Source organism: Sapajus apella, unplaced genomic scaffold, assembly GCF_009761245.1.
Source record: "Sapajus apella isolate SASKATOON/1434 unplaced genomic scaffold, GSC_monkey_1.0 scaffold1, whole genome shotgun sequence".
Classification (NCBI taxonomy): Eukaryota; Metazoa; Chordata; class Mammalia; order Primates; family Cebidae; genus Sapajus; species Sapajus apella.
This window is the reverse complement of record NW_022436941.1, coordinates 78,068,515-78,092,907: the sequence shown is the minus strand read 5'-3', so window position 1 is coordinate 78,092,907 and position 24,393 is coordinate 78,068,515. Positions and strand designations below refer to the sequence as shown.

The window sequence follows — 24,393 nt, the reverse complement described above, 5'->3', positions numbered from 1 at the left end:
GGTTCTCAAATGTAAGATTTCATGAAACAGTACAATTTCAAAAAATATTTTAAAAAATACTTTGAGATCAATATAAAAATACCAATTGTTCCTTTAGCAAATTAAAGACATTACAAAATAGCTGCCATCTACTGCAACTAACATTTCCTTTTTTTGTTTTTACAAAGGGAAATTTTAACATAATAGAATAGGAAGAACAAACTCTTGGAATAAAAGGTAATTTTCCAAGGAACATATTGTAATCTTCCTATACCACATTTACTTATTTATCAAATACTTATATAGTGCTTATGCTGTACCACATATTGTTTTAAATGCTTTTCAAATATTAGCTCATTTAATATTCATGACAACACCATGATAAAGGCACTATTATTGTGCTTACAGGTGAGAAATCTGAGACACAGAGAAATTAAGAATGCTGTGAGGTCTCATAACTGTTATGGTGAGGTTGACCTTAGGCCCTCAGGCCCAAGTTGATGACCTTAGCTACTCCCCTGCATGACTTCTACATAACATGCTATCTCAACAGACATATTCACATTACTTTTAAAAAAGTTTTCTTGAGATATAATTCACACACCATTTGAAGTGTACAATCAATCATTTCTACAATATTCAAAGCTATGCAACCATCACCACAATCAAATCAATATCATTTCAACCGCATGTCCATTAACAGTCGTCACTCCCTTTTGTCCCAAACCTCCCAGCTGTAAAAAGACACTAATCAACTTTTTATACATCTGTCTATTCTGGACACTTCATATAAATTGAACCATTCAAGAAGTAGTCTTTTGTGACTGGCTTCCTTCACTAAGCATATTTTCAAGGTTCATCCATGTTGTAGCACACATCAATGTTATTTCTTTTTATTTCTCAATATCTCATTGTACGGATATATCACATATTGATTATTGAGTCACTTGTTGATAGGCATTTGGGTTGTTTCTATTTTCGGCTACTATAAATAATGCTACTATGAACATTTGGGTAAAAGTTTTCTTGTAGATGTATGATATTTCTCTTGGATATATACTAGGGAGTACAAAAAATGCTGGGTCATATGCAGCTCTAGGATTAATGTTTTCATAAACTGCCATACAAAGAGCCTGCACCATTTTATATTACCAACAACAATGAATGAAAATTCCAATTCCTCTCTTTCTGAAAGGAATTTGTGAAGGATTGGTGGTAATTCTTACTTAAATTTTTGTTAGAATGTACCAGTGAAGCCATTTGGGTCCTGGACTTTCTTTGTAAGAAATTTTAAAATCAGTAATTCAATCTCTTTACTTGTTATAGGTCTATTTGGAATTTTTATTTCTTACCGGGTCATTTTTTGTAGTGTCTGTCTTTCCAGGAATTTGTACATTTCATGTAGGTTATCAAGTTTGTTGGCATATGATGGATGAAATTTGTAATTTTGTATTATTCTGTTGATGCCAAAATTTCTGATAGAAAAATTCTGCTACTAGCCAGAAGTAAAGGAAGAAGAGGAAATAGATTTCCTGTTGCTAATTTCTTGTTCTAGCCCTTCTCAAACAGCCCTTCTGTCATGACAAAACCAGAAAATGTAAACTGTATTCTAGAACAGGCTTAAAGCCAGAGCTATGCAAAAAAATTCAGAAATTCTTTTCTATTTAAAATGTAACAGCTAAATTATTAATTAAAATGTGACTAATAAACATTTTCTAATAATCAATTTACAATGTGTTTAAGAAGACTGTAAGTGCTCCTTAGAGGGTTAAGCTCTTATTTGGAATTCTGCTGACTCAACTCCTAGGCCTCAATAAGAAAATAAATTGTATTTTCTTATTTATATTTCAGACTTGTTTATAAATTGTTAATGAGATCTCAAGAAACATCATATGGCGACCCCATTATGAAATCCAGAAGTGTGTGAGATATTTATAATAAATTACAATGATATATTCCATAGTATAACGATTATTAGATGTACAATAAAACCTCCCAAAGTAGTTTGAAAAAGAGGGCTTGCCCACTTTGAACCTGTAGTTAATTATGCAGTTTCCACCTGGAAATATAAACAGTCTCTCATCTTTAGGCTGTAAACCAGAATGACAGCCTAGATCCCTCTCCTCATCTCTTATTCTAAACTCAACGATGAGGAGTCATCACATACTATTTGATTATTCAAATGGCAAAGGATTCCAGGGGTCATCTAGTTCAGCCCTCTCAGTTCACAAAAAAAATAAAAATAAAACTGAAGCCCAGAGAGGTCAGTAACCTTGATCAATATCATACAGCTATTAGTCTCCAGTCCACTGTGATTCCCATCTTACTATAGCATTACCCACTCTCCTGATATTTTCAGAGTTTGAGGGTGCAAATTCGTCATTATTATTATTGATTTTAAAATATTTCAATGTTACAGAAAAATATAAAAAACAACATAACTATGCCCTTACTCCTATTAGACTTTGTTTATTGTATTTCTCTTTTTGTTAAGGAATGAAACAGCTCATCTTCACACAAATACAGCCAATTTATTTTTGACTTTGGTGAAAAAGCAGCTCTGTAGAGAAAGGATAGTCTTTTCAGCAAGTGGTGCTGGAGCAATGCATATGGATATTCACAGAAAAATTAAACAGATAAAATAAACCTCAACTTACACCTCACTATATAAAAACAAAATTGAAATGTGTAGTAGAATTAAGGGTAAACTATAAAACTTTTAGAAGATAGGAGAAAAATAGGACTTAGTGCTTGGTGATGAGTTCTTATACAGAATCACAACAAAAGCATAATTTACTTTTAAAAATCAACACACTGTACTTCATCAAAATTAAAAACTTTTGGTTTTGTGAATGACCCTGCTAAGGAAATGAAAGACTGAGAGAAAGTATTTGTAAACCAAATATTATACAGAGGACTCATATCTACAATAAAAAATTTTTAAACCCTCAAAACTCAATACTAATAAAAATAAACAATCCAATTTGAAAATGGCCAAAAGACACAGACATTTCACCAAAGAAGAAATGTGGATGGCAAACAAGCACGTGAAAAGATGCTCAACATATCTACAAGGGCTCCCTAAAAATGTCTACACCTAATCCTTAGACCAGATACTCTGGCATGGCAAAGGGGATTATGGTTGTAGATGGAATTAAGATGCCAATTAGCTGATCTAAAAATATGGCAATTATTTCAGATTATTTGGTTGGGCCTATTTTAATACAGAGGTTCTGAAAAGTGAAAGACCCAGGCAGAAAAGGTAAAAATGATGTGATATGAGGACTCAACCCACAGATGCTAGATTTGAAGATAGAGGTAGGGGAGCCATGAGCCAAGGAATACGAGTAAAGCCTAGGAGTTAGACAAGACAAGGAAATGAATTCTCCCTTAGAACCTATAGAAAGGAATGCCAACACTTTGATTTCAGTCTGGTGAAAACTTGTGTTAGACTTCTGACCTATAGAACTGTAAAATAGTAAGTTTGTGTTGTTTTAAGCCACTAAGTTTACAGTTATTCGTCACAGCATCAATAGAAAGCTAGTGCATTATCCGTCAGAAAAATGCAAATTAAGACTGTAAGACATCACTACACACCTCTTTCAACTGTTAAAATAAAAAATAGTGAGAATACCAAATGCTTGCAAAGATGCAGAGAACTGGATCTCTCAATGTCTTTAAGGGAACAATGACACATGGCTGCACCGTTAAATGCCACAGCAACTCTGGAAAATAGTCTGAAATTTTCTTTAAAAACTAAATATGCATTTATCATATGACCCCATAATTCACTCTGAAGCATTTATCCCAGAGAAAAAGAATTATGATTGTACCAAAACTTACATGCAGTTTGTTCATAGTAGTCAAAAATTGAAGACTAAAATGTCCCACAATAGAGGAATCGTTTAAAAACTGTTATATCCATATCAAGGAATACCACTCAGCAATAAAAAGGAATGGATTACAGATTCATACAACAGCTTGGAGGATCTCAAGGACCAAAGACATTATACTGAGTAAAAAAAGAGCCAATTTCAAAAAGTCACCCTATATGGTTTAATTTATATAACAGTCTCAAAAAGACAATATGTTACAGAGATGACGAACATATAAGGTGGTTACCAGGGGTTAGCTATAGTGGCAAACGGGTGTGGTTGTGAGTATAAAAATACAGCACAAGGAAGATATTTGTAGTTATTGCGGCTGTCCTGAATCTTGATTGAAGTGGTGATAATACAAATCTACACGTTACAAAATGACATAGAGCTACACAAACACATAAGATCAATGTTAAACTCATGACTTTAATAACTGTAGTTACGCAAGGTGTAATCATTGGGGGAAATTGGATTAAAGGTACACATGACATACCTGTACAATTTTTGCAACTTCCTGTGAATCCCTAATGATTATCAAATAAAATGTTGGGGAAAAAACAAACAATTCAGTTGGATTTGAAAGCCCAGTGTGTCCTTCCCTCTCTGATCCCATTTGCCTCCTTCCCTACTTCCCTTCACAGAAAAATCTTAGGATTTCCACTCTCTTTTAATTATTTTACTGCCTATGGATATATTCTTTAAAAACATAAAATATTGTTTTGAATGCTCTAAAATTTTCTAGAAATGATATCATATAATATTAATCCTTCTGCAAGTTGTTTTTGTTTTTGCTTAAATTTATGTTGTTGAGATATACCCATGTTAATATAACTCATAGAGTTTATACATTTCATCTACTATACTGTAGTCCACTGCACAAATATCCCACTTTTAATTTGCAATTTCTTCTGTTGATAGAAATATAGAAGTTTATTTTTCAGTATCATGCTATTTCAAAATAATGCTAAAATAAACATACTTGTGCATGTCTCCTGGCAAAAACATCTAATCATGTGTCTAGAATATATGTCTAGAAGTGGAATTCCTCCTTCAAGATATGCAAATGTTTAACTTTAATGAGTAAAGTCAAACTACTTTCCCAGTTGGTTTTACCAATTTATTCTTCTACATAATTCCCAAATTTGGAATTTCACACTTTAATTTTTAAAACTGGGGGGTATGAAATGAAATTTTCATTTTTAAAATTTGCATTTACTTGATTACTAGTGACTTAAGGCAAGTATTCGTTTATAAGCCATTTTTATTTCTTCTTCTGTCGATTGTTCATATCTTTCAACTATTTTTCCATTGGATTGAATTTTTAAATATTTATAAGACTCCTTCATACAAAATGCATATTAATTTTTGTTGGTTGTATGTACTATAAATATCTCCTAGTCTGAAGCTTTTTAAAAATGTTGGTGTCATTTGCTGCACATATATATTTGTTTTAATATAATCAACCTATTATTATTTTTCTTTATAGTCTTTTAACCCATTTATTCCTGAGGTTGCAAGTTTTTGAATTTTTGCAACTGGACCTTGGCAATGATCATGAACAGTAGGATATAAATAACTCTCACATGCTTAGCATTCCAATAATGGAACACTAGGCATAAATGAGTTTTAAATCTATTCCTGTCCAGTGGACATGAAGATATTTCATACATTTTCCTCCAAAAATATAAAATCTTTACTACTCTTTTTGCCTTTACACCTACATTCTACATGGGATTTAATTATTATATGTTGTGAGAAAGGGATCTTATTATTTTATTTCCCCATGTGAATAATTACATCTCCTAGTATCATTTATTGTATCCTCATTACACTGATTTGTAATACATCCTTAGGCATACATGAGTCAATTTCTGAACCTGGTGTATTTATTTATTGCTGCTCCAATATTTCAATGTCTTAATCACTAAACTTTTATAGTAACTCTTGACATGTGGTAGGGCTAGTCTCCCCAACTCTTCAAAATTGTGTTGGTTATGACCGATCCTTAGCTCTTTGTATACACTTTGGAATCAGATTGATGAGATTGTCAAGTTCCTCAAAACAATCGACAAAAACACCCTTGTGTGAGCTCTTATTAGAATTTACAAATTAACACAGGAACTGAAATCTTTCTGATATTGAGTCACTCTACTTTAAATATAGTATAACTTTCTGTTTATCATCTTTGTGTGTTATCTTAAAATTTCATAATTTTATTTGTAAAGATTTCTAAATATCTTTTGTTAGATTTATTACTACATGTTTTTGTAGAATTTTTTTGTAGAATTCATGGTATTACTAAATTTTTTTGTAGAATTCATGGTATCTGCTTTTAAACTGAATTTTCTAATTGTTTTTTGCTGGGGTACACAAAGGCTTTTTAATTTTATATCTAGCAATTTTCCTGTACTTTTGTATTATTTTCTAATAGGTTTTCAATGACATCTCTTTTTTAATAACAATTATGTTTCTCCTTTTTCTTTTGTTCTACCTTTTATTTATTTCCTTTACCTACAATGCTGGCTAGAACAACCAAGGATTAAACATAAACAAAACCAGAGTCATTCTTCTCTTTTTCCAGATGTACAGGGATTATTTCCAGTATACCAGTAGCTGTAATGTTTTCAGTGGTTTTCTTGCTCAAACATGTCATGTTAACGTATTTATTAGTCTTTTCAGAGCTTTTCATTTTCTTGTATATATTATTAATATACACATTTTTCTTTTATTATACTTTATGTTTGCTTTGCCTACTTTCTAAGTTCTTGAATTAGAGGCTGATCTTATTATTAATAGTATATAAACCTTTGGGAGCAAGATGGAGGAATAGAAGGCCCCACTGATTGTCCCCCCACTCCACAGAAACAACAAATGTAACAACTATCTATGCAAAAATCACACCTTCATAACAACCAAGAATCAGGTACTAGCTCAGTTACGGTGGAATAGGGCAACAAGCAGGCTCTTGGGATCCCCAGTTCCAAGGCTTTACTCTTGAATGGCATTTCTGGACCTGTCCTGAGCCAGAAGGGAGTCTACCACCCTGAAGGGAGAGTTCCAGGCCGAGCTGGCATTCAGCACAAGCTGATTAAAGAGCCCTTGGGCCTTAAGTGAACAATACCTTAAGTACTGCCAGGTACCTAGGGCCTTGCCAGGAAATGGTTACAGAAGGCCTTGGACAGGACCCAGTGCTATGCTGGCTTCAGGTTTGACCCAACACAGTCTCAGTGTAATAGGCATGCTTGTGTCACCCCACCCCTAGTCCTACATGGTTAACTCAACATAGAGAGAAATTCTGTGTTTGGGAGAAAGTATGGAAAGAGAACAATAGTCTGTCCCTGATGATCCAGATGATTCTTCTGGATCTTACACAAGACTATCAAGGCAGTACCTCTATGAGTCTGCAAGAACCACAGTATTACTAGGTTTGTGGTAACCCCTGATGCAGATATAGCTTAGATCATAACACCCAAGTACTTTTGAATACCTGGGAAGTCTTCCCAAGAAAAATGGGCGTAAACAATCCCATACTGTTAAGATTACAATACCTAACTCTTCAATGTCCAGACACTGACAGACATCAATGAGTATTAAAGCCATCCAGCAAAACATGACCTCACCAAACAATCTAATTAAGGCATGAGGAACCAAACCTGGGGAAACAGAGATATGCGGCCTTTCAGACAGAGAATTCAAAATAGCTGTATTGAAGCGACCCAAAGAAATTCAAGATAATACAAATAAGGAATTCTGAATTATATCAAATAAATTTCACAAAACGATTGAAATTATTAACAAGAATCACACAGAAATTTTGGAGTTGAAAAATACAATTGATATACAATGAAGAATGCATCAGACACACACATACTTTCTCTTTCTCTCTCTCTTTCTTTCAGATGCAGTCTTACTCTGTCACCCAGGCTGGAGTGCAGTGGTACAATCCTGCTGCAATATCTGCCTCCAGGATTCAAGCGACTCTCCTGCCTCAGCCTCCCAAGTGGCTACCACCATACTTGGCTAATTTTTGTATTTTTAGCAGAGACGTGGTTTCACTATGTTGGCCAGGCTGGTCATGAACTCCTGACCTCAGGTGATCTGCCCACCTCAGCTACCCAAAGTGCTGGGATTACAGGCATGAGCCACCATGCCCGGCCAGAGTCTCTTAATAGCAGAATTGATCAAGCAGAAGAAAAAAATACTGAGCTAGAAGATAGGCTATTTGCAAATACAGAGGCAGAGAAGACAAAAGAAAAAAGACTAAAAAAGAATGAAACGTGCCTATGAGATCTAGAAAATAGCCTCCAAAGGGCAGATATTAGAGTTATTGGCTGACAGAGGTAGAAAGTTTATTTAAAGGGATCATAACAAATAACTTCCCAAACCTAAAGAAGGGTATCAACATCCAAGCACCAGGTTATAGAACACCAAGCAGATTTAACCCAAAGAAGACTAACTCAACTCCCAAAAGTTACAGAGAAAGAAAGAATCCTAAAAGCAGCCAGAGAAAAGAAACAAATAACCCAATGGAGCTCCAATATGTCTGGCCGCAGACATTTTTGTGGAAACCTTAAAGACCAGGAGAGAGTGACATGACATATCTAAAGGCATAAAGAAAAACTATTACCCTAAAATAGCATATCTGGTGCTAATATGCTTCAAACATGCGTTGCCTGCAATAAACACACTTCACCTATAAAATTACATATAGACTGAGACTAAAAGGGTGGAAAAAGATACTCCATGCCAATGGGAACAAAAAGAGCAGGAGCACCTATACTTATATCAGACAAAATAGACTTCGAAATAAGAACTATAAGAAGAGACAAAGAAGGTCATTATATAATGATAAAGGGGTCAATTAGGGGTAGAGTACAACAATTATAAATAGATATGCACCCAATATTGAAGCACCCAGATATAAAAAGCAAATACTGGAGATAAAGAGACATATAGACCCCAAGAAAATAACAGCTGGAGACTTCAACACCCCACTTTCAGCACAGGGCAGATCTCCAAGACAGAAAATCAACAAAGAAACATCAGACTTAATCTGCACTATGGACCAAATCGACCCAATAGATATTTACAGGACATTTCATCTAATGGCTGCATTACACACATTCTTTTCCTCAGTGCATGGATCATTCTCAAGGACAGACCACGTTAGGTCACAAAAAATTTTAAAACATTGAAAATAAAATAATATCAACTATCTTCTCCAACCACAATGGAAGAAAACTATAAATCAACAAGAAGAGGAATTTTGGAAACTATACAAACACATGGAAATTAAACAATAGGCTCCTGAATGAGAGTGGGTCATGAAGAAATTCAGAGGGAAACTGTAAAATTTCTTGAAACAAATGATCATGGAAACACAGCATACGAAAACCTATGGGGTACAGCAAAAGCAGTACTAAAAGGGAAGTTCATAGTTTAAGTGCCTACATCAAAAAATAATTACAACTTTAAATAAAATACCCAATGATGTATCCTAAGGAACTAGGAAAGCAAGAGCAAACAAAACCCAAAACTAGTAGAAGAAAAAAATAATAAATTTCAGAGCAGAAATAAATGAAATTGAAACAAAGAAAATACAAAAGATCAACAAAACAAAAAGTTTGTTTTTTGAAAAGACAAAATAGATTAAGTTTTAGCCAGACTAAGAAAAAAGAAGACACAAATAAATAAAATAGAGATGAAAAGGAAGACATTAGAACTGATACTGTAGAAATTCAAAGGATGGTTAATGGCTGCTGTGAGCAACTAAATCTCAGTAAATTAAAAAATCCAATAGAAATTGACAAATTCCTAGACGCATACAATTTACAAAGGCTGAACCACAAAGAAATCCAAAACCTGAACAGGCAAATAATAAGTAACAAGATCAAAGCTATAATAAAAAGTCTCCCAGTAAAGAAAAACTAGCAACCTGATGGCTTCACTGCTGAATTCTATCAAACATTTAAAGAAGAACTAATAACAATGTTACTATTCTGAAAAACAGAGGAGGAGAGAATACTTCCAAACCCATTCTCTGAGGCCAGTTTTACCCTGATACCAAAACCAGACAAGGACACATCAAGAATAGAAAACTACAGGCCAACATAACGGATGAATATTGATGCAAAAATCCTCAACAAAATACTAGCAAACCAAATTCAACAACACATTAAAAAAGATAATTCATCATGACTAAGTGGAATTTATCCCAGGGAAGCAAGGATGGTTCCACATATGCAAATCAATCAATGTGATAGATCATATTAACAGAATGAAAACCATTTCAATTGATGCTGAAAAAGTGTTTGATAAAATTAAAATCCCTTCAAGATTGAAAAAACCCCTCAAAAACTATGTAGAGAAGGAACATACCTCAACACAATAAAGCCATATACAAAAGACATATACCTAGTATCACAGTAAAGAAGGAAACACTGAAAGCCTTTTCTCTAAGATCAAGAATATGATAAGGATGCCCATTTTTTGCCACTGTTACTCAGCATAGTACTCAAAGTTCTAGTTAGATCAATAAGACAAGAGAAAGAAACAGAGGGTATCCAAATTAGAAAGGAAGGAGCCAAATTATCCTTGTTTGTAGATGATATGATCTTACATTTGGGAAAACCTAAAGACTCTCTCAAAAAAAATTAGAACTTGTAAACATATTTAGTAAATTTGCAGGATACAAAATCAATATATAAAAATTAGTAGCATTTCTAAATGCCAAGAGTGAACAATCTGAAAAAGAAATCAAGAAAGTAATATCACTTATGATAGCTACAAATTAAATACCTAGGAATTAACCAAAAAAGTGAAAGATCTCTAAACAAAAACTTTATAACACTGATGCAAGAAATTGAAGAGGACATAAAAAGATGGAAAGATATTCCATGTTCATGGTCTGGAAGAATCAGTATTGTTAAAATGTCCATACTACCCAAAGCAATCTACAGATTCAATGCAATCCCTGTCAAAATACCAATGACATCCTTCAGAGAAAAAGAAAAAAAAATCCTAAAATTTATATGGAACCACAAAACATCCAGAATAGCCAAACTATCCTAAGCAAAAGGAACAAAACTGGAGGAATCACATTACCTGACTTCTAAATTATACCACAGAGCTAAAATAACAAAAACATCATGGTACTGGCATAAACACAGAAAGATACACCAGTGGAATCGAATACAGAATCCATAAATAAACCTATACATCTACAGGGAACTCATTTTCAACAACAGTGCCAAGAACATATATTGGGGAAAGGATTAGTTCTTCTATAAATGGTGCTGGGAAAACTGGATATCCATATGCAAAAGAGTGAAACTTGATTCCTATCTCTCACAAAATACAAAACCAAAATGGATTAAAGGCTTAAATCTATGACCTCAAACTATGAAACTACTAAAAGCAAACACTGGGGAAACTCTCCGGGACACTGGACTGGGCAATTTCTTGAGTAATGCACCACAAGCACAGGCAACCAAAACAAAAGTGGACACATGGGATCACTTCAAGTTAAAAAGCTTCTGCACAGTAAAGGAAACAGCCAACAAAGAGAAGAGAAAACCCACAGAATGGGAGAAAATATTTGCAAACTATCCATCTGATAAGGGATTAATAACCAGAGTATATAAAGAGGAAAAAAAAACCTAATTAAAAAAAAAACAAAAAACTCTAACAATCTAGTTTTAAAATGGGTGAAAAAGTTGAGCAGAAAATTCTCAAAAGAAGACATACAAGTGAAAAACAGATATATGAAAAGGTGATAAGCATCACTCACTATCAGAGAAACGCAAATCAAAACTACAATGAGATATCATCCTACTTTCATTAAAATGGCTTTTATCCAAAAGACAAGCTACAACAAATGCTAGCAAGGATATGGAGAAAACAGAATGGTGGGAATGTAAATTAGCACAACCACTGTGGAGAACAGTTTGGAGGTTCCTCAAAAAACTAAAACTAGTGCTACCATATGGTCCAGCAATCCCACTCCTAGGTATATACCCCAAAGAAAGAAAATCAATATATCCAAGAGACATCTGTACTCCTAAGTTTATTGCAGCACTAATCACAATAGCCAGGATTTAGTAGCAATCCATTACCAGATGAATGGATTAAAAAAAAAATGTGGTACACATACACAATGGAGTACTATTCAACCATTAAAAAGAATGAGACTCTGTTATTCACAACAACGTGGATGGAACTAGAGGTTATCGTGCTAAGTAAAATAAGCCACACAATATTTCTTTCTTTTCAGTTCATTCTGGTTGATTTCTTCTAATTACATTACAGTCCACTAATTTTCTCTCTAGCTATATCTAATTTGTTTAAACTGTGATAAATTATTAATTTCAATTACTTTATTTTTCACTTTTATAATGTCTGTTCTTTTTTTCAAACCTTATTTTTTCTTATATTTCTAATTCATTTATGTCTCTATCATTTTCAATATTGTTTTTTCATAGACTATGTGACAGTTCCATCATTTTTAGGTCTTATTCTAATTCTGCTCTTTATTGTGTTTGCTAACTCTCACTCAGAGGGATTTTTCTTATGTTTTATAGTTTGAGGTTGTGAATCCTTTAATTTTCTGGACTCCCTCAGAGGCCCTTCCAATCACCTTTTTCTAGAGTCCTCTGGTGCTTGTGCTCTCTCTTTCTCTTACACACACACACACACACACACACGAGACACAGAGAGAGAAAGAGAACTAAATCACTTTTCATGTAAGTTTTCACTGTTTACTGTCAATAAGTTGCATGGCTTTTCTTCCTTTCTATTAATTCAGTACAACTTGTCTAAGTTCCTGCTATGCTCTAGACATTAGGGATGTTGCCAAAAACAAAACAAAACAAAACCCTTGATCCACATGGTGTTAATCATACTGTAGGGGAAAAAATACAAATAATAAACAGATTAATAAATATATTTTAGTTTGAACCAAGTGAAATGATCAATATTCAGCTGTTCATGACCCACCCAAAAGCAATTTCATATGATTCAACTTGATAGAATATGACAGGTGGTGATACGTGCTGTGAAAAAGAAGACAGGGTAGGAGGAGAGAAAATGATGGTGCATGTGAGTGTGCTTTTAGATAGCGTGGCCACAGAACCTCTCTTCTTAAGCGCTGTTTGAATTGATGAGACTGAAGTAAGAAAGTGTGTGATATGGATATCTGAGGGAAGAATATTCTAATCAGAAATGAAGGTGGAAAGGCCCTCAGGATGGATGGCCTATAAAAGAGCAGCAAAGAAACAGAGGGACCTGAAGGGAGCAAGTGACAGTAAGACTGGTGCAAGACAAGGACAAAGAAGGGCAGGCCCAGGCCCAGGAATGCCATGTCAATGATGCCAAGACATTCTATCTCACTCCTCATGAGTTGGAAGCTGTTGGCAGGTTTGGGCAGAGGAGAGGCAAAACCTGACTTGTATTTTCAAGGGTGTGGAGGCCAGCCTCCAAGGAGCAGGAGGAACATAAGGGGCATAGGTAGGAGATGACTGCATTCACGCAAAAGTGAGACCATGGTAACTTACACTCAGGCGACACCAAAGGAAATAGAACATGCTGGACCCTCACAATTCTTTCATGACCTTTCTTATCTTTCTTTTTTAAAAGTATATTTGTCTTATCAATTTCTTATTCACAAACAAGTATACTTCCAAGCTTCTATTTCTTGCCCTTGGTTGGTATTGGTGTCAAAATCATTTTGTCTGCCTGCTTCTGTAGCCTGCCTTCCAACAGGAAACTTCTAAATCTCTCTATATTCAGTGCCCCAAAAATACACATTTGCACTTCTCACAGCCTGACACATCTGCATCATCCCTTTTGTTCCTAATCACACTCAGAACAACAGCAGCATACCTGATTGAGGAACAGCTGGCATTCACTGCGCAAGGAGCACCATCAAAAATAGAGCATGTGGCTCCAAGAGCCACCACTGTTTCCTTCTGTTTCTTGCCAAAGACTGTAACTTATGGGTAGGCTGTGCCTAAGTGATATCAGGAAACGGCCCACTGCCACGCAAAGTGACTCCTCTGAAAAAAATTTTAACCTCTCCTGCAGCTGGATCCCTTCCTCTGAAGTTTCTACAGTTTGTAACTCCCCAAAGAGGAAGTTGTCTAAGGGAGGTACAACACTTTAGGGAGAAACTGACCACAGCTTAATGTCTTGTGAATGTAACCTCTGCAACTTCTGGGCCCATTTCCCTCTCATGTCCATACAGGGCTAGGTGTGTTCTATTGAACATTTAGGTAAAAATAACAAGTAACTAACTCAGCAAGGTCAGCATCATGTCACCATGGCATTACAGAAACTCAGTTTTCTGACTCTTAGTGCAATGGATCTTTCAAGAGTAGAGCATTAAAATGTTTATAAAACAGAGTTGGTCCAAAAGGACACATTGTGTCAAAATCATTTGCCAATACACCTCATGTTTTAAAAAACCCTGACATGTAGCCTGCATGCAATATGCAAACAGGCTTCTAAGGAGAGGACATGACATTACAATGTCACTAAAATTACTGCTCAGCTATAAGAACTCACACACTTTAAATTTAACAGCACAGAGTTTACATTGGGTCACAAGAAATAGGATTTAAATGAATATTCCAAACTTATTTTCTGAAAATCCATTTTGCAAAGATACAAGTGGGCATACATACTTCTGAAAAAAAAATCTCATTTGCAATAGAAAATGGATGAGAAAACAGAAATAAAATGTATTCATCACCCTGTCACTCCTCTATTTTAAATAAAGCAGAAACCACACATAACATTCCAGGATACTAAGCTAGGTCTGAAATGATGCTCAGACTACTAAGGCTAAAAATTACAACCATAATTCAATCTGATATTAAAAGCATTGATGATGCAAATCAAAACCACATTGAGATACCATCTCACACAAGTTAGAATGGCTATTATTAAAAAAATCTGGAGACAACAGATGCTGGAGAGGATGCGGAGAAATATGGATGCTTTTATGTTGTTGGTGGGAGTGTAAATTTGTTCAACCATTGTGGAAGACAGTGTGGCGATTCCTCAAGGATCTAGAAATAGAAATGCCATTTGACCCAGCAATCCCATTACTGGGTACATACCCAAAGGATTATAAATCATTCTATTATAAGGACACATGCACACGTATGTTCATTGCAGCACTGTTTACAATAGCAAAGACGTGGAACCAACCCAAATGCCCATCAATGATAGACCGGATAAAGAAAATGTGGCTCATATACACCGTGGAATACTATGCATCCATAAAAAAGGATGCATTCATGTCCTTTGTAGGGACATGGATAAAGCTGGAAACCATCATTCTCAGCAAACTGACACAAGACCAGAAAACCAAACACCACATGTTCTCACTCACAGGTGGGTACTGAACAATGAGAACACATGGACACAAGTAGGAAACATCACACATTGGGGTCTGTTGCGGAATGGGGGACTAGGAGATGGATAGTAGGGGGTGGGGAGATTGGGGAGGGATAACATTGGGAGAAATATCTAAAGTAGATGATGGGGGGATGGAGGCAGCAAACCACCATGGCATGTGTATACCTATGTAACAATCCTGCAGTATCTGCACATGTACCCCAGAACTTAAAGTATAATAACAATTTTAAAAAAACATTTATGATGCCATATAATGTGGAAGACATTTAAAACAACTACCAAAATGTTTACTAATACAACCTTTCCTTGAATTTTATTGTTAAAAATCATTTTCTGCCAAAATGTCAAGGTTTCTCACAGTGCTTCTGCATAGACTCTAACCCCAATAACAGAAAATTCATGTTTACTGTAGACACTAAGGCTATCATCAGACAAATTTATTCTGCTGAAACTGGAGTCAACATTGAAAGAGTTTTTGCACCGTAGGTATTTTTCACTTATAAGTTACTCATTTTTCCTAATACTATACAAATAACAACAATATTGACTGTAATTTTTTATATTTGAAAATTTATTGCACATAAAAGCATGCTCTGCTATTGTTCCTGTTTTAGGACCCAGTCCCTAATCAAAGATGATACACATCTATAGAGGCCCCTAGGAGGTATCTCTAAGCTGGTAATAGTCTGGGACTGATTTGTCTCAAAGAAGCAAAACTCGTAAAGAAATGATTCTGCATCCCTAAGCCTTCTCTATCTGATAGATTGGGTTATTTTTAAATATAGTCATGTGCCGTATAATGACATTTACATCAACAATGGACCACATACTACAGTGGTCCCATTAGATTATTAAAAAGCTGAAAACTTCTTATAGCCTAGTTAACTAATAAGCCATAGTCATCATAATGCCATAATAGAAAGCATTACTCACATGTCTGTAATGATTGCTGGTGTAAAAAGAAAGCCTACTGCGCTGTCATTCCTATAAAGTAGAACATACAAAATTATGTCTAGTACATAATACATGATAATGATGTTACCAATTCATGTGTTTACTATACTTTTTATCATTATTTTATAGTGTGTTCCTTCTACTTATTAAAAAAAAATAGTTAACTGTAAAGCAGCCTCAGATAGGCCTATCAGGAGGTATTCCATAGAAGGCATTGTCATCGAGACGATGACAGCTCCATGTGTGTTACTGCCCTGAAAATCTTCCAGTGAGACAGGGTATGAAGGTGGAAGACAGTGATATTGTTGATACTGACTCTATGTAGGCCTAGACTAATATGTGTATTTGTATCTTAGTTATTAAGAAAAAAGTTCAAAAAGTAAAAGAGATAATTATAAATTTTTTAATAAGTTTATATAATAAGGATCTGGAGAAAGAAAATATTTTTGTACAGCTATACAATGATTTATGTTTTAAGTGGTGTTATTACAAAAGAGTCAAAAAGTTTTTTAAAATAAAAATTAGCTGTAATTTTTTATTGAAAAAATAAATTTTTAACTTTTATTCTAAGTTCAGGGGTACATGTGCAGGTTTGCTATATAGGTAGACTCATGTCATGGGGGTTTGTTGCAGATTATTTCATCACCAGGTATTAAGTCTAGTACCTGTTAGTTATTTTTCCTGATCCTCTCCCCCTTTCCACCCTCCATCTTCTAGTAGGTTCCAGTGTTTGTTGTTCCTCTCTGTGTGTCCATGTGTTCTCATCAATTAGCTCTCACTTATAAGTGAGAACATGCAGTATTTGGCTTTCTGCTCCTGCATTAGTTTTCTAAAGATAATGGCTTATTGGTATTCCTTCAGGGGACATGATCCCATTCTTTTGTATGGCTGCATAGTATTCCATGGTGTATATGTGCCACATTTTGTTTATCCAATCTACTATTGATGGGCAATTGGGTTGATTCCACATCTTTGCTATTATGAATAGTGCTACAATAAACATATGACTACATGTGTCTTCATGATAAAATGACTTATATTCCTTTGGGTATATATCCAGTAATAGGATTTCTGGATCGAATGGTAAAAAAGACATATTGATAAATTTAGTGTAGCCTAAATATACAGTGTTTATAAAGTCTATAGTAGCATAAAGTGATATCCTGGGTCTTTATATTCATTCACCACTCACTCACTCAGAGCAACTTCTACTCCTGCAAGCTTCATTCATGGTCCTATTCAGAAGTCACTTTTTTTCCTCTTTTATTTTGCATTTTACTTTACTTTTTCTGTGTTTAGATATGCTTAGATACAAAAATACTTGCCATTGTGGTACAATTGCCCACAGTATTCAGTATAGTAGCAAGTTATACAGTTTTGTAGCCTAGGAGCAATAGGATATACCATATATTAAGCTATACCATCCAGGTTTATCTATGTACACTCCGCAAGGTTTGCACAATGACAAAATCACCTAATGATGCATTTCTCAGAGTGTATGCCTGTCATTAAGTGATGCATGATTGTATTTAGATTAGATGGATATGGAAGCTAAAATTATATGGGGGTAAAGAATTTGGCATTGATGTACTCTTTAAACAAAGAAACATAATTTTTTCACTTATGGATTAAATAGTTTCTTTTAAAATATGCCATTTCAATTGGCACAATCAATATTCAAAATTTTACAGCACACTTTTTCAATTTTTTTTTTTGGTCAAACATTAGCTATAGACTCACCTCCAGCTTATTTAGTTAGAGGCTTTCTAAATATGTTTTAAAATATCTGAAGTTCTATAAAAAGTGGGGACCCTTTCAAATGCATGATAAACTAGGGTCAGTAGGTATTGGAGAGTTGAAAGACATTTTGAAAATATGATAGTGGCAACGGCAGGGGTATAGGCTGAAAATGAGACATAGAAGTGAAGGGTGCTAAACCTTTCAAGAATTAAAATTCAACTTTAATTCAAGTTTTACAATTTTTACTCATATGGAAAGAGTGGGGAAATGGAGTAAAATCCAAGAGAGCAGGAACCAACTAGAAGAAAGGTAGCTGGCCAAATCTCTGGCTTGCTTTCTCCTCCTCCTGGAACCCTCTCTATTGATAAACTTTAAGTAGTGCTCATACCACAGCAAGGCTCCATTTTCCAACCAATGCCACATCTCAAGGGAAGCTCTAGGAATAATATATGTAAAATACAGTGCAATTTTGATTCCTACCACTTGGAACTTGACTAGAATGTTGAACAAACAAGATCCCATCTGGTGACTGTATATATTGGTGGATGGCGTCAATGCTTTGAAAGGCTAATAATCACTGAACTGAAGAAACAATTTATCAGCAACAGTCACTATGAGTGATGGACAGCACAAAAAAGACCAAAGAACATCAGTACTCAAAGCCAATTTATTCAAACTAACTGAATGGCACAAAGTAAACCAGAAGGAGCCCATGGTTCTGCTGATGGCAGTTACTCTGCAGGTTTCAACCATTTAATTTTTAATCTCCTACAGCACAGCTCTTTTCACCTTGCCCTAGAGGTTCTGAGTAAATGCATTTTTATTTTTAGATGTTTTCCCTCTTACACAGGGTTCCACAAATATGAAAGAGCAAGTCATCCCCCAGGCATGCTAGAAGTTGTTGCTGTCTCTTTTCTCTCCCTCTGTGGTCTCCTGCAAGCACTTAAAATAATAATATACTAAGAAATGTCTTCCTATAGAGCAAGCCACTCCTCCTGACTGGCCCTAAAATGCATGTGTGTTAAAAAAGGATTGAGTCTGATTTGGAATATTAGGTTGTCCCTTTTTGATGAACTGGAAGGTGCTCCAGACTTGAGGGGCTATCTCAATTTTACAGTAAACAACTATTCTATGAGAAAGGGAAAAAAATTCCATCAGATGTTTACTGAAAACACTATTATTACAAGTCTAGGAAAAGAATCCATTGTGAGGAGAAAAAGCATAGCCATCTTAATTAATATTATTTATAATCTTTACAAACGCTTCCACAATACCACACGCTTCTCATGCCTAGAATGACTACTGAAGTCAAGGTTATGAAATCAAAAGGAGCTAAATGTCTTCATAGCTTCTAAAATAATAATTCAAAATGGGTTTGTCAATATTTCAGAAACTACATGTCCCAGATTACCCTATAATATTGGGACAGAGTAAAGAAAACCTGATCCAATGATAGATTACCCACAGAACTATGTGGTGTGATAAATTGATAACAAAGCCATCAATGTATTATACCTTAAGAAAGTTGGTTTCTGAAAAGAATCATCGATTAACCTTGGTATCTTAGGAGAGAGTATCTTAGATATACCTTTTCTTTCTACACCCTTCTAAAATTACTTTTAGCTAGGGATGATAACCAAAAGATAATGTAGCACTGTCAAGGTGAAGACACTGATGTTTCTGAAAGGAGAGACATTGCTATGTGGGAGACTACCTATGATCCCTTTGTTCTTAGGCAATAGTCCCTTGTTGGCTGTAGGGTCCAAGTTTCAATCAGAGATGTTCACATTATACCAAAAGGCAAGAGATTTCTTTCCTTCATGCTTTCATGACACCTTTTAAGATGCTCGAGTCATGCTCATTGGGATATACGCTGGCCACCCTGGCCCCCAAAGAACACTAGAAACATGTCGTTCTGTGGATGTTCAGTCAAAGATGCTATCTTCTCCAGCCCCTGCCTTTAAGCAAGTGAAGCATTATTCATTCCACTTAACATATGAAAGAAGTGGTTCCAAGAGCATATCTGCTGCCAGAACTCATTTGCCCTGATGCCTGATGCCCAATCTAATGTGCCTTCCACTAAAGCAAAATCAACAGCAATTAATATACAGAGTTTTTATGGTACCCCTTCATATAATCCTATAGCCATAACTTGATTGAGTTTCAAAATATTCTAGGTAAACCATGAGCAAAATCATGTGTAAAAATAATGTAAAATGCTTAAAGTGCAAGAAGCAGGAGAGAGTTGTTAATAGCATAGACTATATCATCATGATACTTAGACATAATCTGATTAAGCCAGTAATAAAATGTATAATCTTAGAAAAGTCACTTTTTCTATGCCTCAGGTTGCTAATCTGTGAAACAAGAATATTAATGGTGTATATATATATATATATATATATCTCATAAGGTCACTGTAAAAATTAAATAAGAAAGCATGTAATAAGCCTAAGTACAGTATCTGGCATATACTAAATGCTCAATTAGTACAACTATTAATATACAATGAGAGTGTTCATTAGCAAGAACTCTCATTCTTATGGTAAATATACTGAAAAATAGCATCATGGCTTAAATACTTCCTAAAGAAAAATACTGCTGCCTCAGTTTACACTTTGCTTCACCAACTCAGAAGTGTCATATTCACATTTTCTTTCTGCAAGTTTAATGACCATCTCTTCATATCAAAGGATAAAAATGAATATCATTGTTCAACCAATTCAGCTGAGATTAGAAAAAGATTTAGGGATGATAAGCAGAAGATAATGTACCATTCTCAAAGTGAAGACACTGATGTGTTTCAAAGGACAGACATTGCTATGTGGGAGACTATCTATGATCCCTTTGTTCTTGGGCTATAATCCCCTGATGGTTGCAGAATTCAGTGTTCAACCAGAAATGTTAACATTCCACCAGGAAGCAACTTTACCAACACTAACTCATTGGAACTTCTCAGAATACATAAGAAATTCCTCCTTTGTATGTCATAGTAGCTATTCATTAGTCATCTTCTACTTCCTAAAAAACTTTTTTCAGTATCTCAAAATATTGGTCTTTGGACTCAATAAGAAGTGTGTTCAAATCCTAACTGCAGCTTACTAGCTGTATAACCACGGGCAACTCACATCTTCTCTATGAGCCTCATTTTCCTCATTTATAAATGGGCATAATTATAACATAGTACGTTGTTATAAGAAGTAAATAACTCAAATTCATACTCAATTGCTCTTTATCAACATCATCATTATCAACAACTACTCAAAAGTAAGTGTCACCAGGTGCAGTGGCTCACACCTGTAATCCAAGGCCAGAAGATTGCTAAAGCCCAGGAGTTAGAGACCAGCCTGGGAAACATAGCAAGACCCTGTCTCCACAACAACAACAACAACAACAACAACAACAACAACAAAGGAGTAAGCTTAAGAAAACACTCTAAGCCGTGTATTACCCAATGTAACTCTGGCAAATGATTCCTCAAACATTGTGTCTGTATGTCTTTTTACATTTCTTCAACTTGATGGTGTCATTTGGAATTATAATCTTGATGTTTAACAAGCTCATCATCTCCCTAGATGCGTTTATTGTCAAAGAAACAGCTCACAATTTCAGTATTGCATTTGGCATCTTAGAATTTAATTTTACTGAATAAAAATCACATGCATGCAGTTCCCCCATGCATCTTTACTAAGCCTTACATGGACTATCCTGAGAGTTACCACCATCAGATTTTGCTGTTGCTCCAGCTGGCCAAAGTAGCCCTCTCTATTCCAAACTGTTGCCAGAACTCGGTCTACACATAGAGTTCCAAAATCAGATAATCCCCACACTCAAATATATTACTTCAAACATCACCATCAGTGGGCCCACTACTTTATAATGGGTTTAAGTATTTTTAAGCATAGCCTCATCAGAGATTTGCAAACATCTTTAAGAGAAAATTTTGTAAAACCACTTATTTAAAGATTAAGGGACAAACAAAAAAATATAATCACAATCTATTTTATTTTATAAATGCTTAACTTGTAATTGTATTTAAAATATGAAATCAATAACCCTAAACTAATGTGTCCCTCAACTACCTGGAAATGTGATCATAATTTGAATCTCGTGAATATTTTAGAACAAAAGAGAATCAGACAACTGCATTTATTAGATCTGCAGTGCAGAAAAAAAATTTCTAGTCAACACACTGGAAAACACAAAGAATGTAAAATTACTTTTACCTTAAGAAAATAATACATGGACATATCTAAGAGGATTTGTAAGGCAACATATTTTGAATATGTGAGCTGACATAGTGTGGAAGAGACAGATTTGAAGAAAATTGAGGAGGCAAATGTCTAAAGAAGTAAAACCCACACTGAGAGACAAGAGTGGGTTTGCTTCTTGGGGAGAATGTATGTGCAAACATACTGAAGTAGAAACAAGAAAGTTGATTTGTAAAGTGTTTAAAAATATTATAGAATCCAAAATTCATACTGAATTTTACATATATATACCTACACACACGTACACACACACACACACAAATGGTAACTATGTAGAAGTGATGGATATGGTAATTAGCTGGAATGTGATCATTTCACAATAAATACATAGAATAAAACATCAAGTTGTACACCTTAAATATATACAATTTATATATGTCAAGGATATCTCAGTAAAGCTATTTTTAAAATAAAATAAAATTCACACAAAATAGATGGCCATAAAGAAGTAGGATTTATTTCTGCATGTAATAAGGAGGTGTTGTGGAATCTAAGAAAGAAAGAAAACACAACAAAAAGTCATATTTGGAAAAAACTTTTCTACCCTCAAATCATTTCTACCTATTCTTAACTGTTCTACACAACACTTTTCTATTAAGGTGAAAGAGCTTTAATTTTCTTTGCTATAGGACAATTTTAGTGGCACTAGTAATACCTGAACTATTTTTGAGTATTTCATGTAAGACAAAAAAAAAAAGTATTTAAAAAAATAAAACTCTCTGCAGGCTTTGATGTAGTTGTAAATTTTCTGTTCTGTTTTCAAAGGAGCCCTTAGCTTATGATGCATCTGAAGGCATTTAGCATTTAGTTATCTGATAAAATGACAAAGGACTGAAATAGACTGCATAGATCTTATATTGACTTTTGTCACATCCAGGGATTAGAGGAGTAAAGTCATGCTACAGAAAGCACTTCTGCCAGCAGATGCTGACAGACTCAGCAGCTCCTCAGACAAAATGGACACTTCTCTGTCAATATGAGCCCTCAACTCTGTGAAGTGTCTCAAGAAATCCCAGCTGCAGAAGGATGTCTGCAGAAGGATGCCAAGTACAGACACAATCTGTCCCCTCTCCTAAAATGAGGTTGATTCTCATTATTCTTAAGGAGTCACACACAAGCTGTTGGCAATTTGCTCAAGTGAAGAGCAAACTATATCGAGTAGTTGCGACACTTAACATCTCAGAAAGCAACATAAACCAAATGTGCCACAGCCCCAACGTACCAACAATTTCTGGACCTATCTAATAATAGTTGAGACAAAAGGAAGAATGAAGCCTGCCACACATACCTCACTCGCCAGGCCTTGCTTTTGCAATACTGAACTAACAGAAAGAGGTGACGGTTTAGTAACTCAGCTCCCTCCTCATTATTGCATTGCAAAACAGTCCACAGAACAGCCTGCTCCAGCTGCCTGCTGATGGTGATTTTACCCTGTTTCATACACTATCTTTGGGCATCGGTAAAGCAGTGGTGTGTGAATATATAGTCCCTGCAGGAAATAGCATGCTTTATGGAATGAAGCATTCATACAATTCAATAAGAAAAATAAATGGAAAGACATGAATGGATAATTCACAAAAGAACAAAAATGACAAGTATGAGGAAAGCTTTGACCTCAGTAATAAGACCAAAATATACCCTCAGAAATTAAACAAAATAAGAAAGCATTTTCCCATTAAAATCAGTCAATATTTTAAAAAGTAAAAAGCATCTTTTGCTTGTGAATTTGCAATGAATGTGGAATGCTCGTACATTGTTTGAAATAGCACATACTGGCACATACTTTGAAAAGCAGTTTTCCAGTAACTATTTGATGCTTTGAAAATATTCAAAAGGAAAAGAAGAAAAATATTCATGTCTAAGAATGTTTACTCCAGCTCTTGTATATAACAAAATAAATAAATAAATGATGGCAAACCTGCTAAGAAACATAATAATAAAACAATAAATGCTTCAGGAAACCATGTAGGAACAATTAAAAATTCTATTTGTGAAAATGATATTACTTAAGATTCTATGATTTTTAAAATTTCATTATAAAAATATTTCCTGTATACTAAAGAGCATATATAATTATTATAAATACTTTCTATAACATAGTTTCAAATGAAAAAATCAGGACACAAAAGTATATATTCAATATGATTACAACT

At 34.7% G+C, this 24,393-nt stretch overlaps 1 protein-coding gene across 4 annotated transcripts in view; it reads right to left on the bottom strand.

Annotated features, from left to right (window-relative positions):
* Positions 1-24,393, bottom strand: part of PDE4D (phosphodiesterase 4D) — a 1,549,195-nt gene that overhangs the window by 1,273,629 nt on the left and 251,173 nt on the right. The window contains exon 1 of one of the 4 annotated variants that reach the window (XM_032282629.1): positions 13,737-14,526. The exons of 2 other annotated variants lie outside the window; for them this stretch is intronic. The gene's annotated coding sequence lies outside the window, so the exon portion shown is untranslated. Of the gene's footprint in view, positions 1-13,736; positions 14,527-24,393 lie in introns of those variants that run through there. One more of the 4 variants, XM_032281749.1, reaches the window with a different exon arrangement.